The 16,784-nt window shown below is 44.2% G+C and overlaps 1 long non-coding RNA gene across 1 annotated transcript in view; it reads left to right on the top strand.

Annotated features, from left to right (window-relative positions):
- Positions 1–3,332: 3,332 nt before the first annotated feature.
- Positions 3,333–16,784, top strand: part of LOC126504514 (uncharacterized) — a 17,459-nt gene continuing 4,007 nt past the window's right edge. The window contains exons 1-2 of the long non-coding RNA XR_007592635.1: positions 3,333–3,754; positions 4,057–4,164. This is a non-coding gene — a long non-coding RNA (uncharacterized lncRNA). The remainder of the gene's footprint in view (positions 3,755–4,056; positions 4,165–16,784) is intronic.

The following is a 16,784-nucleotide window of genomic DNA, read 5'->3' as shown; positions in this document are numbered from 1 at the left end:
ATTCTAGAGGAGGAATAATAAAGCAATGTCTCTCTTGGCCTGTAAAATGCTCAAAGTGCTCCAGAGATCTGACTGCTTACGGTGGCCTATTTAAAATGAATCCAATTATCTCGAACCGCGGCCTAGGTGGCCATCAGGTGCTCCTGAGGAGGGGATGATTGCTCTAACTCTGCAGCTCTCAGACTGCAGTCCCTGAGCCTGGCTATCTGCATCACCAGGAACTCGCTGGAAATAGACCCGGGCACCCTATCCTCCAAACACACAGAGGCAGAAACCCAGCTGGGGGCTGCCTGTCCTGGAGCAGGCTCTGGGGGTGACTCTGACTCGCGCTCTGAAGTCTAAAAATGGCTACTTTACCTACCTCCCAGCTAGCGGGACCGTGCATTCTAAATTGTTAGTATTCAGTATATGACATGAAGGTTAACCGCTGAGGAATTCACACATGTAGACGAACATTGCTTCCCCAAGGGCCCGAAACTGAGAAGTTCATTGTTCTTCCTCGGCTAACAGCTTCTCTTGCTCCTCATCTAACACCAGCCACAATTCAGTCTACCCCCCCCCCTTTTTTTTAAATCTGTGTTGTTCTAATTATATCTAGTTGAACATGGCAGTGAGGTTACAAGAATGAAGGATACATATCTAAGGACTAAAATAAAAGGCATTCCCACTTTACTTGAAGTGCTAAACACCGTATTAGCGCATGTGAAGTTATAAGGTACATCAAGAGGATCTGAGCCTTTATTTCTGACTGACTGAGAAGCCTTTTATATTTAATCCCATTCTTAGACTGCACGCTGCCATTGATATGCGATTTGCATGTCTTCCTTCCATATAACAGATACATTACCAAGGTGAGTTCACTGTACCCTAACAAGTACTCCCACTGGAGACTGTACAGATATTTTAATCTGCATAATACCTGTTTTGTTAAACTTCTTGCAATTATGTGTGTGTTCGAATATAGTTTTTGTGATGTTCAAAATTGAGCCAAAGCCTTTGCACATACTAGGCAAGTGTTATTGCGGTCAGCCTAACATTTGTAGCACACCAACGATGATAGTAACAGTATTATTGCTACGTGATGGTTTTCCTTTGATTTTGTTTGAGACAGAGCCTCCTTGATGCCCAGGATAAGCTGGAGCTCACAATGTAACACAGGCTGGTTCTAAACTTGCAATGCTTCTCCTTCTTACTCCTGGATGCCAGATTTGTAGATCTTCCAGCACACCTGGCTGTCCCCATAATAAATAAAAATAAGACGATCATTGGTTAATGTAAATTTTATTGCTAACCCCCAACTATAGTACAATTCCTAGACCATCACCATCCCCCAAAAGTGATCCTTGACTGCCCCCATCTTTATTTTCTTTTTTTTTTTTGTGTGTGTGTGTGTGTGTGTGTGTGTGTGTGTGTGACTCTGGTGCCATGGTGTGAATGGGGAGGCAAGAGGACTCTAGGGAGTCAGTTTTCTCCTGCCCCTTCTAGGATCTGGAAAATGAATTCAGTCATTGGACCTGTTGCATGTACTCCACACACTGAGCCACCTTGCCAGCCCTTGTGGGTACATAAGCAGTGTTTGCAGAAAACCACCGTAGGGATCCCAATACCTAAACCCTAACTGACTGCAGAGAAAGAGGCCCGCTCCCAGAGCCTCCTGTGGTGCTCCTGGACTGAAGGCGTCACTGTTTTGTCCAGACCCAGCAGATGGGAGCTGGGTAGCACACCTTCCCCGGCCCAAACACTGACCCATCAGTTCCCTGGAAGTGTTTTTCCTCTCTTCTTAGGAGTTTCCTCTGCTGGGAAGTGGCTTCTTCCATTGCTCCAGGAACTCAACCTGTGCTTCTCAGGAAAGCTTGGGCTCCCAGAGAGCTAAACTGAAACACCAGCTGGGAGCTTTAGCCACTGAAGTCTTGGGTTTTAATTACAATGACAGATCTGCTTAAGAGTCCTCCACGCCGCACTTCCTGGGCCAGATGCCTGCCCTTCCAGGAAGCTTCTGCTTATATTGTTACCTGTGTGTACTGTGGAGGACCCTGAAGCCAGGTGTCTGAGGTCCTCCATCCCAGCTGGGGCAGGCTGCTTTCTCTGGGCCTCTCAACCCACTACCCTGATGCCAATTTAGGCTCATCCTACTACACAGAAAGATGCACCAGGGAGTAAATGAGAGTTTACCAGAGAGTGGTCACTTTTTGTTGTTTGTTTGTTTTGTTTTACAAGACAGAGTTTCTCTGTGTAGCCCTGGCTCCTGGCTGTCCTAGAACTAGCTCTGTAGACCAGGCTGACCTAGAACTCACAGAGATCTGCCTATCACTGCCTCCTGAGTGCTGGAATTAAAGGTGTGTGCCACTTCTACCGGGCCAGAGAGTGGCCACTTTTGTTTTATGGATCTTATGAGGGAAAATTCGTGACATCCCTCCACACACATATCCTGAGCCAGCAACAGGACTTTGTCTATATGGTAATCCTACACACATACCCACAGCCACACCACACCACACACAAACAGCGATAGGGCGTTGTTTATATGGTAAGCCTACACACACACACACACACACACACTCCACAGACACAAACAGCAACGGGGCGTTGTTTATATGGTAAGCCTACACACACACACACACACACTCCATGACACAAACAGCAATGGGGCATTGTTTATATAGTAACCTTGCGCACGCAGGTGCACACACACACACAGCAGTGGGGTTTTGTTCATACTGTAACCCTACACACATACACACGTACACACACACACTCCACAGACACAAACAGCAATGGGGCGTTGTTTATATGGTAAGCCTACACACACACGTACACACACACACACACACACACACACACACACTCCACAGACTGTAACCCTACACACACACACCCTGAGACTGCAACAGGACTGAATTTATATTGCAAATAATTTTTTTTTCTTAAAACAAAAAGCTTCTTATCACCCAACAGAGAAAATCAATACCTTTTCCCCCAGTTACAGGATGCTTACGCTTAGTCTATTGGGAAATGTCAACAAAACACAAAAATGAAAAATAAGCACATAACAAAGATATGTGAAAAGTACAAAGGCAACAGATTAGCTCGGGGGTGGTTGTCTAGGAGGAGGAAGAGGTAGCGTTTCCCATGGCCCTGTCCCTGGGAAGAGCCTGTGTGGGAAGAGCCAGGAGTCAAGTACCTGGCAGGATGCCGCTCTAAGTGAGCTCTGAGCGCATGCGTGGAGGCTTGGGGCTTGGCTAGCAGGTGGCTGGGGAGCGTCCGGTGGTGTTCAAATTCCAGTTCTGGGCCTTGACTAGCAAGTTAGCTCAGTGGTGGAACAGGATCTTTAATTCTACTTTCTCACAGGACACTACTGTGCCAGGCCCAAGTGGGCCCAAGTGAACTTCATAGGCCCCGCCCCCGCCCCGCCCCCACCCCCATGCTGATGTTGCTGACTTGGTGTTTGGCTTCTCTAAGCTTCCGCTGCATTCATTGCCCGCACTTCTCTTGTTTTATTTCCCACCTTGCTCCCTACTTTAAGACGTCATTTGGGAGGAAGGCCCTGTCTCCAGCCAGCAGAGCACAGGGTTGAGAGCCCTGTGGCTAAAGCCTGCTTCTGTCTGTCCCTGGCTGTCCGACCTCAGGCAAGCCGCTTCACAGGTCTGGGCGTCAGTTTCCTCAGCAAGTGACAGTAGGTAGAAACGGCCGCAGGGGGCTCTTCTAGGCGTTTGAGTTCATATTCATAAAGCTCCGGGCTCTTCACTGACACCAGGTAGGCCAGAGTTACACATGTAGAAAGGACTAAATGTTTATGGGGTGCATAGGGGAGGAGAGCAGCCTGGCGAGTCAGTTTATAGGGGAGACAGACTTTTCTGTAATTAAATAATTGCATTTATCTATGTACTGTGTGTGTGCATAAATGTGTGTGTGTACCCATGTGTGCCACCCTGTGCACTTTGTAAATCAGAGCTCAACTCGTTTGAGTTGGTTCTCTCCTTCCACCATGTAAGTCCTGGGGCAGGCTGGGCAATTAGTGCCTTTACCCACTGAGCCATCCCGGTATTCTGTTTTCAGAAGGGATTGGAGAGTTCTGTTCTTTGGAAATGTCAATGCAGTGAAAGATGGTGAGCATCTGTGAAACGCTTCAGACTAAAGAAGGCTCCGGTCAAGTAAACAGAACATGTGAGTCTACTGAGAACCCAGTAGTCTTCGGTAAACAGTGCTACAAACAAACAAACAAAACCCATCATTAGGGACTGGGGAAATAGCTCTGGTAATGAAGCACTTGGGCACAGTGCTGAGACCTTGGATCTTAAGAATCTGTGTAAAAGCTGGGAGAGTATGATGACGTCCCTGGAATCCCAGCGCGAGGGAGGCGGAAGCAGGGCATCCCCCGAGCAAGAGGGCTAGCTAAACTAGCAGGAACAGTGGGCTCCATGTTCAAGGGAGACCCTGACTTAGTGTATGGAGTGTGACCAAGGAAGGCACCTGGTGTGTTGTTTTGTGTCAACTTGGCACAGACTAGAGTCACCTGAGAGCTGGGATCTTCAGCTGAGAAAATGCTTCCGTGCGATCAGGCTGTAGGCAAGCCAGTAGAGCATTTTCTTAACTAGTGAGTGATGTGGGAGGGCCCGGCCTGTTGTGGGTACCCCCTGGGTGATGGCTCAGGTTTCTATAAGAGAGTAGGCTGAGAAAGCATTGATGAGCAAGTCAGGAAGCAGCAGCCCTCCATAGCCTCTGCATCAGCTCCTGCCTCCAGGTTCCTGACTTAAGTTCCCAATTTGGCTTCCCTCAGTGGACCAAATAAACTCTCTCCTCCCCAAGTTGCTTTTGGTCATGGGTTTCATCACAGCAATAGTGACTCTAAGAAGTGTGGCTTCAGGCTTGGGCTTTGACATGCTTGTGCATGTGTGACCTTCTTACATGTGTTCCCCTCAGATACCATTGGGTTAGTTGAAAAAGTTGGAACATGAAAAGGCATATTATTGTAAAGTGTCCCATAAAATTCTTTGCTGAGGTTGATAGCTGTCTATAAAATCAAACACATATACTGAAATATCTAGAAATGAAGGGCCATATTATATCTAATTTATTTCCAAACGGCTGAAAACCATGCATGTGTATATGTGTATGAGAGAAAGAGAGAATTTGAATGTGTGTATAGAGAAAGAGAAGAAAAGGTAAGGCAAATAGGGAAATGTCAACAAAAGGTTAATCTAAGCAGTGATGGATGAACATGCTATTTTTATTCTTGAATTTTTTTCTATGATTGGGACTATCTAACAAAAAGGTTTGCTCCATTCTTAATTCAGGAATCTTAGCTTTTTCTTGTCTGGGCTCCTGGTTCTATTGGGAGGAGAGCAAAAGCAGCAGAAGAAAATCCCAGTCTGGAGTCCCATGATGCACCAGTGATCCTAACATGTTGCTGGCGTCAGAAATGATCTTTGCTGGAAGTGAGAGGCTGAGGCAGGAGGACTGCTGTGTGTTTGAGGCCAGTGTGGGCTAGAGTGAGATCTTGTCTCAAAACGCAAACCCGTTGAGCTGAAACAAGTGACCCCATCGATGCTTGCCACCACACAGTACCTACAGGGGCTGCGGGAGGATTGGTTTAGTGACAATTTCTGAAGCAGGTTATCTCTCAACCCTGGAAAATGAACTTGCTAGAAGTTTCATATTTCCTTTGTAATTAGGATCGGAATCGCATCGCTTGACTCTGGAAATGTGCGTATTAAGGCAGGAATGTAAACCGTCACCTTTGCTTGAATGTCTTCGAACTGACTTAAAAGACGTTTGAAAGCACGAGCCTCCGAGGCGGCTCTCTGCCAGTGCTAGGAATTAATTCTCCTGGGAAGAAGTCATTTCTACAAGTTAATAGAATCTTTGAAGCTCAATCAGGCCAATTTTCATTGTCACATTGTGATGCCTTTGAACTTGGCTCATTGAATTAGCCCACTGGATGACCACCTTGAAGATGGTTTTGCTGGTGATTCAGGCGGCCTCTCTGCGGTTCGGTGTCCCGTCCTATCCCGTTCATCCTCATTGCTTAATGAGAAGCTCCAGGCAAACACTCCCTTTTCATTAAATAGTAGCTAAAAGAGACTTGTAGCTAACATGATAGAAATGAGCTGAAATCAAGAATCCCAGTGCTACCACTAATGAGGCCACCGGGTCTGTCTCCTCGTGTGCAAAATGAGGAAGTTAGGTCGTTTCATCAATCTAGTATTCAGATTTTTTTTTAGAAAGTATTGTTTTATTTTATATGAATGGGTGTTTTGCTTTCATGTGTGCTTGTGTTCCGTGTTGGAGCTTGGTGCCTGAGGAGGCCAGAAGAGGGCAATAGATCTCCTTGGACTGGAGATGCGGAAGGTTGTAGCCACCATATGGATACTGGGAATCAAGCCCAGGTCCTTTGGAAAAGCAAGTGCTCTTAAGTGCTGAGACATCTGTCCCGCCCCTGGCACTCAGAATTTGCTTTACAGACAGGTAAGTATTCCAAGGAGGAGCAAGCATTTGGTTGCAAGGTGCTCTTAAGATTTTGTTTCTGGGGGGGCTGGAGAGATGGCTCAGAGGTTAAGAGCATTGCCTGCTCTTCCAAAGGTCCTGAGTTCAATTCCCAGCAACCACATGGTGGCTCACAACCATCTGTAATGAGGTCTGGTGCCCTCTTCTGGCCTGCAGGCATACATGCAAAACAGAATATTGTATACATAATAAATAAATAAATAAATATTTTTTAAAAAAGATTTTGCTTCTGGGGTTTGAGCTGAATGAAGTTTCTGCCTACAGCAAATATGGATAATATTCCAAAGATATCACAAAGTTGATGAACTATGGCTTCTAAGACCAGGTCCTAAAGACAGGATGACTTGAATGTTGCTGTCTGCTGGATCGATTATTCTGGAGCCGTCGGCTCCACAGGGAAATCCACGTGGGTGAGGAGGAACTGGAGCTACTCGCTTAACCAACCCTCCTTTACCCATCTTGGAAACTAGCTCCCTGGAAAGTGGATCCTTTCTGCCCAGACTTTCAGATGATGTAGCCCCAGTTTGTGTCTTAGACAAAACCTTCCTAATTTCCCACACCCAGTGAGCTAAGCTTCTCCTGAATGTCTGACCCATAGAAATTTTGGGAAATTATAGCATTATCATAAGCCCCTGAGTTTTGCAATAATTTGATGTATAGCAAGCTGAGATGCTTAAATCCAACTGTCCACGTGACCTCTGGGTGTGTCTGTGAGATTGAGTTAAAAATGAGATGACTCACCCCAAATGTGGATGGCACCGTCCTGGGGGCTGAAGAGGCAGAAAGCTGAGTAGAAAGCAGTATATACCTCTTTCTGCTTCCCAACAATGGGCGCTATTAGTATCCAGGCATCTGTACTGGCCTGACCTTGGGGTATACGTCCTCAGCTGTAGCCACTAAGAGTACCACCTGTGCACCTTCACTATGTTCCCTTTTAAATGGACCCTGCTCACCTCCCATCTCTCTCTTTCTCTGTCTGTCTGTCTGTCCCTCCCCTCCTCTACTGCTGTCCCCAGAGGCCAGTCTCCCCTCTCCCTTCCCCTTCCCCTGGCGTCTTTCTCTCCGAATTATAGCAGGTACAATATCCTAACTGCCTCATCCTCCTAACACTGCCTTCCCCGACATGATGAACTGCTTCATCAAACTGTGAGCCAAAAGAAATCCTTCCTTCCATTAGGTTTTTTGCCATAGCAATGAGAAAGGCAACCAATATACAAGCTATAATTAAAACACATTTAGTAACTTTTATAGCAATTTGATGGAGCAATTTTACATCTAATGACTCAGTGATAAAAATGTGGGGCTTTTATTTTGTATGCCTTTTTAAAATTGTATGTTCCTTGTCATCTGGTTTTTATGGCACTATACAAAAGCATCAGCGAATGGTAGATTGAAGAATTAAAAAATAATTGGCCCCACTCCACACAAGTTTGAGAACATTAGTCAGAATATTACAATCTTTGTGCCAAGTTGAAAGGGTTTTAAAATTATCTGGTCTAGCCTCCCACTTGGTGATAAATTGCCTTTTACCGTTTTTCAGCAATGAGGTTCTGATTCTTGGCAGTGTTGGGACCATCAGTGCTACTCAACATGGCTTTCTCTGAGTACTTCCATGTCAGTGCCCATCCCGGGCATTTATGGTCCATATGCAACACTGCTCAGCAGGTACTTCTAGCCCAGTCTCATAGAAGAGGAGATTGAAGCTTGGAGTAAAGCTGGCATTTTTGACTAATCCAGACCATTTGATTCCAGACTCAGGGTATAGCCTCTGGCTTTTTCAGTGTATTTGTACCCAATACGCTTCATTTTATCTAGTAGAATGATATGTTTTCTCTGCTGGAAGTTACACTCATTTAAGAAGAAAAGGACATGTGATATAGGCCATGAAACAGAGTGTTTGGGGGGCCAGAGAGATGGTTCAGTGGTTAGAGCACTTCTTGCTCTTCCAGAGGACCCAAGCTGACTTCAATCCCTAGAACCTTCTGCTTCGGTGCTGAGGCAGAGGGTGAGACGGGAGAGCAGCCTGGAAACTAGCTTTGATAGCCTCAGCAGAAACAAAAGAAACCCTGCCTCAAAGTAGAAAGGAAGAATACATCTAAGAAAGTCATATGTGGCATGTGTATATATACACACACACACACACACACACATTTTTTAAAAAAAGGTATAAAAGAATAATCACTTCTACAAGTCCACATACCACAGAGATTGTTTGATGATAATAAAGTCTAGAACATATCTGCCCCATGGCAAATACTATGTAATCAGCCCCCATATCCATAGGTTCCACGTGCAAAGATTTAACCAACACCAGCCTCAGAACATCTTTTTAAAACCTGCACTGATGGACAGCTTGGTAGTTAAGAGCACTTGCTGTCCTTGCAGAGGACCTGGGTTCCAGTTTCCAGAACCCACGTGGTGGCTCTCAACCATCAGTAACTCTTGTTCCAGGAAGCCAATTGCCTTCTTCTGGTTGCCAAGGTTGCACTACACACACACACACACACACACACACACACACACGTTACACTTACATACGTGTAGGCAAAACACCCATGCACATACAAATAGATAATTCTTTAAGAACATGTGCCTCTAGTGAGCATGCCCAGATTCTTCTTGTCATTGTCTAACAGACTATTGTAGCTCCTCACATCATGTTTACACGGTGATCGTGAAAGGGCTCTGGAGATGGTTTTTACGGGAGGATGTGTAGAAGTCATATGTAAATCAGGTGACATACATGCTTGCCCATCCACAGATTTTAGAATCTGAGTGGAGCTCTGAGAGTCAGTCCCCACAGATCCCAAGGGGTGACTTATTACTTACATGGTCACATCCTAAGAATTAATTATTAGGTTAAAGAAAAGCCAAATGCTAAATTCACTCAAACTATTTTTAAGAGTGATTTTTGTAGCAAAGATGGGATAGAGACACATGGGACTTTGGGTAAAGTTATTGTCAGTGTTGTTGCCCGAAATAACAGAAGCTGAGAACTGGGGGCCTAGAAGGGGACCTAGAAACATATTTCTTTTTCCCGGAGGAGAGGAGGAGATCCAGAGAAAGTCAAGACGGTGAGCCTGAAACTGCAAGGAATAGCTAACTGCTCAATACCTGTCCAAGATTCTCCAGCTCACAGTCCTGGATACAAAGGCTTGAAAGAATAAAGTATTTCAGGACCACTCAGCACTCCTGCAAGCAAGAGCACTCTATTTGGGCAAATAATAAACTCGGAATCTGCTTATCAGCTCTCCTAATGGAAATGACAACCAGCAAGGCAAAATGCCTCTCGATTCTCAGGATAACACAACCGGCTCAGGGGATCTCCAGTTATTACTGATGGAACCCTCCCAGCGATTACACCTCGGAAGAATACTAACGCGGGCAGCCAGCAAAGACAGAGCTGAAGGAGGGGGAAGGAAGTAAGGGCTAAGGCCCTGCACAATGCGGCCGATATTCAAATTGAGCTCTCCTGAGCTCTGTCTAATATCAGCCAGCACCATTTTTTAAAAGAGAGACGTATCGGTTGCAGTCAAGGTTTTTATTTTACTTTCCCCCATTCTTCACTGCCTGGATGAGGGAAGTGGGGGAGAAAAAAGAAAAAATAGAGTCACCAGCTACATTGCTTTTTAACTTAATACCCTTGAGTAAGGGCAGTCACAGCGAGGCTTGCTGGAGTCGGCGGAGAGAGCGAGAGAGCCGTGCGAAGGTCCTTGTCCCCGAGCCTGGGTTGCAGCAGCCATCCGGCATCATTTTCTTCAGGTAAAACCTTGCTTGCCGCTGCCAGGGCATCTCTGCATCAAATTATTTGGATTCCAGACACATCGACAACACAATGAAAGGCCCCTGCCAATTTTTGCAGCTTGCTTGGAAAAGAACACCAGAAAGCCTGCATTAGTCATTTCTAAGACTCCCAGGTTTCTGCTGTAAATTTGGGCCTGCCTCCAGGTGAGGCCCTGTGGCTTCGCTATCTAATCTTGTAACCCTTTGCAGCCAGTTTCTTACCATAAACACGTGCTTAAAACCCTGGCTCAGATTGGCCACCTCTCAGAACCTTTTTTTTTTTCTTTCTTGTGGGGCTGGAGCTGTCACCACCGCCACCGTTCCTGTTTTTTCACGCAGAAATTTGACAAGGGCCCTCTCATCATGGCGTTGCTGAGGTTAACCCAGCTCGTTTAAATGAGAGATTTTCAAGGTGTCCCTCCACCCCAAGTCTCCCTCCTCGTTGTCTTTTGTCTCCCTCCCACTCTTTCCTTCCTTTCTTCTTTCTTTTAATTTTTATTTTTTGCTTTGTTTTGTTAGGGACAGAGGCACAACTAACCCAGACTGGTCTCAAACTCACTACGTGGCAGAAGCTGGCCTTGAACTCCTGATCTTCCTGTATCCAATTCCAAAGGGCTGGAGAAATTTTTGAATAATAGTTTTTACAGTTTAGGAAAATTTTCACAATCTAAATAGGGGAAATTGCACATTGTTGCGCAATCTCAAATTTCCATATATTTTATGCATGCACATAGACATACACAATACATATTTAACTAGAAGAAAATATAGCAAGGCGAGTGGTAATTATTCTGTTTCTTCTTTACCTTTTTGTTTATTTTCTAAAGCAAGCAAGGGTTGCATTTGTAGCCAGGAAAGAAACGCTATTTATAAAGATAATTTCTACCACCAGTGGCAGCACACGCCTTTCTGAGTTCCAGGCCAGGCCAATCTGATCTACAATTCCAGGACAGTCAGAACTACACAGAGAAACCCTGTCTCAAACATGCAAACAAACAAAGATAACTTCTACCAAGGATGTTTTTAGACAAAAAAAGATTGTTTTCACGGGCCCCTGGGCAACAGAGCTGCTCCAAGAGACGTCATCTGTAAACTGGAGAGTTTGGTCCTAAAGGAGCAGAAGTGGCTTCATTCACCCATTGGCATTCTCTCCTATGAACTCAGCTGTCCAGAGAGCAGACACAGGCGTGGGAAAGAAGGACAACGAAGAAAGGAATGAAAGAGTGAATCCCTTAGCTGGCCAAGTGAGAAGGAGACAAACTTGCTAGCTGATCTGTCACAGACCCTGGGTAAACTTCCAGTCCAGTAGCTGCTATACTAGGCAGAGCCACGGGTTCTTTTTCCCATGAGGCCTTGGTGATTTTATAGTGATTGGATCAGACCAGAACCTTGAGCGTATTAGACAAATGCTCTAGCACTGAACTGCAACCCAGTCCCCTGATTTGTGTGTCTATCTGTCTCCGGGCTATGTGACACATCTAGAAGTCTACTGCTCCGGGTCTCTAGCAGCAGAGGCCACAGGTCCAGAATTACCGAGTCAGGTTTGGCATTGACTAGATCCCCAGTGCTCTTTATGCACTTGAGAACTTGAGAAGTACTGATCAAATGTAATGAAGAGGATATGATGTTCTTTCGGTAGCAAAACATGTCTTTTCAAGCCAGTGAGAGGTACTCACCTGTCATCCTAGCTCCGCAGCAAGCTGAGGCTCAAAAGGCCTCTTGAGAGCACGGATTCTAGATCAACCTGGGCAAAACAGAATCTGTCTCAGTAAGCAAGTAAATAAACATTTGCTTTAAAGATAATATTGTACAGGGGGAAATACCTAGAAACAGATCTGACTGATGGCCTGAGTGTGAGATCTCTGCCCTCTCTGGAGTTGCTATGCTGCGAAGTTGGCCATTAGTGTTAAGAATCTGTTTTTGCCAGGTGGTGGTGGCACACACCTTTAATCCCAGCACTCCGGAGGCAGAGGCAGGCGGATCTCTGTGAGTTCAAGGCCAGCCTGGTCTACAAGAGCTAGTTCTAGGACAGGCTCCAAAGCTACAGAGAAACCCTGTCTCAAAAAACCAAAAAAAGAATCTGTTTTCTAGTTCTTAAAAAAGATTTATTTTAATCAAAAAAGTATGCCTACTTGTATGTGTCTAAGGGGTGTGTGTGCATGTAACTGCAGGAGCCCACGAGGTGAGAGGCGATGGGTCCTCCTGGAGCCGGGGTACAGACGGCTTTGAGCTGCCCGACGTGGTTCTGGGAACTAACCACTGCTCTCTGAAAGGGCAGCCAGCTCACTTAACCACTGAACCATCTCTCTAGTGCTGGGTTGGTAAGATCCTAGCAATTTGTTTAGCAACTAATCTTTTTGTAGATACCGTAAGCTAATTTTTCTCGTGTTTCTAAACCATTATGTCCTCAAGGGAATGTTATACATTCACTTTGGGTTTCCAATTTTGCTCAAAACATTAATTTTATAATCACTCTTCATCAGCACTGAACAACGCGTTTTAAAGAGAACATTTTTCAGAAGTATGCTACTGGCTTTCCATTTTGGAGACTGTACTTTTCTATCATTGCCTACTCCCACTAATTAAGTTTGATCAGCAAGATGGCAGTCACTCAATTCTCCCATCCTATGCTTAACAGTGACTTAAAATTTTATGTTCCATAATGTCTTTCCATTATACTCCAACATTTGACTGCAGCAAAAAAAAAAATCATTGTATAATTGTATAATTTCTTGGATGGCATAAAAATATCAATACTATCAAAATAGATTTTTGCTACATCATCCAATACCAAACTTGAAGCTCGAACAAGAAGTATAGAATAGACTGGAAATGTAAAGGCTCATCTGCCTGCTGCAGTCTCTTACCTTGTTTGCCAAATGTGTGGGGTTGCTGCACATAACTCTGGTTCTAGATCTATTTTCTACAGGCAAAAACCTGTCTCTACTTCCTTGTTATTAACTAGGCAGTCTCCCTTTCCCAAACCCTCACAAATGAGCAGTTTTCTTCTTGGAAGTTCAAAACTCTCCTAGTGTTTGGTTTGTTTATTTGCTTTGGTCTTGGGTGTTTCATTTTTCTGTATATGAATTTGTCTGTGTGTATGTGAATGAAGACATGCATATGCCATAGTGGTGTGTGTGCAGGTCAGAGGACAACCTCAAGGGTCAGCCTGTGCCTTCTCTCTTATTTAAGACAGGGTCAGACTATCTGGTCCTTGAGTTCCCAGGGAGTCTCTTTCCTACCCCTCGTTTTTTTGTCATAGAAGTTCTGGGATTGCAGATGTGTCCCCTGACACCCCCTTTGCCCGGGTGCTGAGGACCAAATTCATGACCTCTTGCTTGTGCAGCAGCAGGTATTTAACCCTCTGCTTTAGTTACTTTTCTATTGCCGTGATAAAACACCATGACCAAGGCAACCTACAAAAGACACCATTTAATTTGGGCCTTACGGTTTCACAGGGGTAGAGTCTATGACCATTACGATGAGGAGCAGAGCAGCAGGCAGATAGGAGCAGTAGCTGAGAGCTCACATCTTGATCCACAGACACAGGGCCAAGAGAGAGCTAACTGTGAAAGACAAACTTCCCCCAGCAAGGCCACACCTCCTAATCCTTTCCAAACAATTCCACCAACTGCAGACCAAGTACTCAAACAAATGAGCCTATGGGGACCATTTTTTATTCAAACCTCCACACCCACTGATCCATCTTCCTAGTCCTGTTTTTCTGTTTTGTTTTGTTTTTGTTTTGATACAGAGTCCTGTTATATAGCCCAAGATGGACTTAAACTCTCTGCCTCAGCCTCCCTAGTGCTGGTATTACAGTATATACCACTATGCCTGGCTCACAAGTCTTATAGCTTTATCTGTTTTATGTGGCTTCCCCCACCCCTCCTCCCTCAAGGACATAGGTCTAAAGTAATCAAGAGTAATGAGTAGCATTTCTTTTCTTCCCTCCCTCCTTCCCTCCCTCCCTCCTTCCCTCCCTCCCTCCTTCCCTCCCTCCCTCCTTCCCTCCCTCCCTTCCTCCTTCCCTCCCTTCCTCCCTTCCTCTCTCTCTCTCTCTCTCTCTCTCTCTCTCTCTCTCTCTCTCTCTCTCTCTCGACCTGGCTGTCCTGGAACTCACTCTGTAGCCCAGGCTGGCCTCTAAGTCACAGACATCCGCCTACCTCTGCTCCTGAGTGCTGGGATTAAAGGCGTGCACCACCACCTGGCAGCATTTCTTGTCCTTTTCAAAACTGGTTCATTTATTATTGCATCTGCCATAATTTGTTTTTTATTTCATTCCTTTAAAATGTGTAGTACTTAGCTGGGCAGTGGTGGTGCACACCTTTAATCCTAGCATTTGAGAGGCACAGGCAGGCGGATCTCTGTAAGTTTGAGGCCAACCTGGTCTACAGAGTGAGTTCCAGGACAGGCACCGAAGCTACACAGAGAAACCCTGTCTTGAAAAAAAAAAATGTGTAGTACTGAGCCTGAGGAGATGGAACCAAGTTTGACTCCCAGCACCCATATGGCAACTTGAAATGCCTGCAACTGCAGTTCTCAAGAATATGATGCCCTCTCCTGACCTCTGTGGGCACCAGACACCCACAGGGTAAACTGATCTACAGGCAGGCAAAGCCTCCATATACATAAAATAAAATAACAAAAAAATGAATGTAGTATTCATTGGTGTCAATGTGACATTATGTTATCAAATGTCGGATGGGTGTCATAAAGGAAGACAATGTGAATTGCTGTCCTCTATCCTGGATAATCTTCTCCCTAGACATTACCTTGTCAAAGCTGAATCATGTCTACTGTGCACACAATGCCATTTCTCATTTCCACACCAATTTTGTTTGTCTCTGTCTATATATATTATACCATATTTCAACCTTGATTTCTTAACATGCCATTGAAATGCTCTCTGCCTTCTGCTTATCGAGTGTGTGGTAAATACCGCCAGGCCTTGCTCTTGTTTTCAGTCTTTAGTTGATACATTTTTCAATCCTTAAAGAAATTAGAATATGAAGATTATTAAAGTAAGATGTTGATTGGGGAAAGGTTCTGCATTGGCAAGAATTTTTGAATAAATTGTTTCTGAAAACCTCCTACCTGTACTGATGGTAAATTTAAACAATGTAAATTTGATGAAAAATTAAATTTATTTCCTTTATTCCTTCCTTTATTTCTATCTTATATAGCCCAGGATGACCTTGAACTCCATATATAGCTGGGGATGACTTTCAACTTTTGATCCTCCTGCCTCTACCTCTTGAGTACTGGAATAACAGGTCTATAATTTTCTCTCATTAGGCCATCACATTTGATTTATTTGGTGCTGAGGATCAAACCTTGATATTTGTATGCTAGGCATGCATATAAAATAAAATATTAATTTTATCAACTGAACTACATCCCTAGCCTCAAAGGGTTAAATTTCAGAGATAATGTTTTATAGATAAACATCAGCTACTGTTTCATGCTAATACTTGAATAGAAAAAAATTCAGTCTCCTGTTTGCTTTTCTGCTTTTTTTCAGGTTATGCTTGACACAAACACTAGCAGCCAATCTATATCCTAACCCAGTATTTTTTTGCTCCCCATCCTATTCATTTTCTGCAAAAATATAGCCAATTGTTTAGTTTGTTCTCTTTCATTTATCCCCCTATTATCTGATTCTGAAATTGATTTAAAAAGACCTGAGTCTCTAAACAAAAGCCCAGTAGATAGCATCTTACCTGAGAACTTCCATGTACTTAATGTACAAAACATACAATTAATAACCTGTTAAATATCACATTACTAATGATCAGTTGATGCTGTTAATAACAGCATAGCCCTAATAATGAGCAATTTCTATTATATAATTATATCATTAAGCGCTAACTTCTAATTTATGTTTAGATAATTTATTCTGCGAATTGCTTGATGATGAGTTATATAATAAACTTCCTGTGGGTTTCAATTGAGAGCTCACAGTAGCTTTCGGATACAGCACAGAGCATGCTATAAAAGGGGTAGGAAGCACTAAATTATTCAGTGCGTGACGAACAACAGGGCTTTGATTTTTCTTTTATTATATGTTTACCAGCTAGTAAGATGTGTCAGCAGGTAAAGAAGCTTGCCATGCAAGTCTGACAACATGAGATTAACCCCCAGAACCCATGCAGAGGTGGAAAGACAGAACAGACTCCGAAAATTTGTCCTTTGACCTCTACATCATGGCACACCTTGCCCCATCACACACACACACACACACACACACACACACACACACACACACACGATGGCGTTTTGAATTACACACTTGTCAGTGTAAGTAAGGATTAGAAAAGCAGTTTCTTAGCTGAGCACATGTCTTTAATCCTGAAACTCAGGAGGCAGAGACAAGTGGCTCTCAGTGAGTGTGAGGTCAGCCTGGCCTCCACAATAAATTCTAGGCCAGCCAGGACTACATAGTAAGACCCTGCTTTTAAAAAGTAAAATCTTTTTTTTTTTTTTTTTTTTTTTTA

Source organism: Alexandromys fortis, unplaced genomic scaffold (assembly GCF_014885135.2).
Source record: "Alexandromys fortis isolate MF-2015 unplaced genomic scaffold, M_Fortis_MF-2015_v1.1 scaffold_12, whole genome shotgun sequence".
Taxonomy (NCBI): domain Eukaryota; kingdom Metazoa; phylum Chordata; class Mammalia; order Rodentia; family Cricetidae; genus Alexandromys; species Alexandromys fortis.
The sequence above is the reverse complement of the archived record's forward strand: the minus strand, read 5'-3'. Positions and strand labels throughout refer to the sequence as shown.